Consider the following 1,772-nt stretch of genomic DNA (forward strand, 5'->3'; position numbering starts at 1 on the left):
TTGAGAGATTTTAAAATTTGACAAGCGTACCCATGAGTTCGTCGGAGCACATCTCCGACAAGAACAATGCTGACATGGCCACTACGTTTTGATGACATGGCAAAAACCCTCCCCTACCATAATCTTTCCCTTCCAACGCACTTCCTCTTCTCCCTCCCCAACGCACTCCCCCTTCCCCTTCCTGAATGTACTCTCCCTCCTCCCCAACCTTAATCCTTCCCTCCACATCCCTAACCCTAACCCCCTCCCCAACGCACTTCCCCCTTCCTCAATCCAAAATTTCTCATTCTGAACCCTAATCCCCTTCACTTGCCCCTTTGAACCCTAATCCCCTTCCCAATACACTATCTCACACTCTCAACTCACTTTCCCCTAAAACAGCAGTGGAGCTCAACCTTCTCAGTTTTACAGAGCCAGTGTCACCGACACCGTACTATCGCCATCTCGTCGTCAGGTCTTCTGCGTTTGCCAGCGTCGTCTATCTCCTTCGTCGGCATTGCGTCGTCTGTGCGCCTTCACTGCTGTCGCCTTCACTGCTTGCTGCTCGTCCCCAGTCGCTGCCCTGCCTCCTCTATCTATGTTCCATCTTGGCTCCGTCGTGTCGTGCCTCCTCTGTCTCTGGTGTTCTTCTTCTGGCCCTGTCTAAATCTGCTTCTTGCTTTGGTGATGTCTGTATTAAGTTTATTTTATTTATTTTATTTTGATTATTGTATATGAATTTGTTTGTTTTCTCTGAGTTTTATTGTTATTAATCTTTTTGAATGTTAAATTAATATAAAAATTTGGGACAATTCATGATTGGGACAATTTTGTTGATGTTGAGGTTGTTGTTGCTGTGAGTGGTGGTGTTGAGGGAGGGAGAGGGGAGTGTGTTGGGGAAGGGGGAGTGGTGGAGATTGTTGTCGCTGTTGATATTGAGATTGTTGTTGTTGCAAGTGGTGGGGTTGAGGGAGGGAGGAGTAGTGTGCGTTGGGGAGAGAGTGTGGTAGAAGTTGTTGTTGCTGTTGATATTAAGGCTGTTGTTGCTGCGAATGGTGGTGTTGAGGGAGGAAGGGGGAGTGTGCATTGGGGAAGGGGTTGTGATGGGGCAGGGGTTGCGATGGGAGGAGAAATGTGCGTTGGGGATGGGGGCTGCGACGGGGAGGGAGAGGGAAGGGGAGGGAGTGTGCGATGGGGAGGAGGCTTTGGGGGTGGTTTGCCAAGTCAGCAAAATATGGTGGCCACATCAGCATTGTGCTTGTCGGAGATTTGTTCCGGCGAGCTTAGGGGCACGCATGTCAAATTTTAAAATCTTTTAAGGACTATTTTGTCAATAACAAAAATCAAGTACTATTTTGTCAGCGTTAAAATCTTTCGAGTACCGATTTAGTATTTACCTTTATAATTTATAAAGCGAACTAGTAGACCTAAATTTGGGTCGCAATGTCGCATACTCACAGCGGACAAGATAAATCAAACTCATTTAATGCAAAACTCTATCCAACCGGACCCATTTTCACCCTTGCTCGAACGCAAACCAATCTACACTTCAATTCTATGACATAACATGTTCTACTCTTGTCCAAAGACTATCAATAACAAAACATCTTTCAAGTCATAAATCTTCACAGAAACTGCAACTTAAAAGAATGTATTTCGCCTTCCTTAAATTTTAGTCCTTCTTAAGTCTCAAAGTCAATCAAAATGACAACCTACGTTAAAAATTAAAAGAGGAAAAAGAAACAATTAACACTTTTTAAGGAGGATAGCAACAACATTACCAAAAAAAAATT

The sequence above is a fragment of the Arachis ipaensis genome, chromosome B05 (assembly GCF_000816755.2).
Source record: "Arachis ipaensis cultivar K30076 chromosome B05, Araip1.1, whole genome shotgun sequence".
Lineage (NCBI taxonomy): Eukaryota > Viridiplantae > Streptophyta > Magnoliopsida > Fabales > Fabaceae > Arachis > Arachis ipaensis.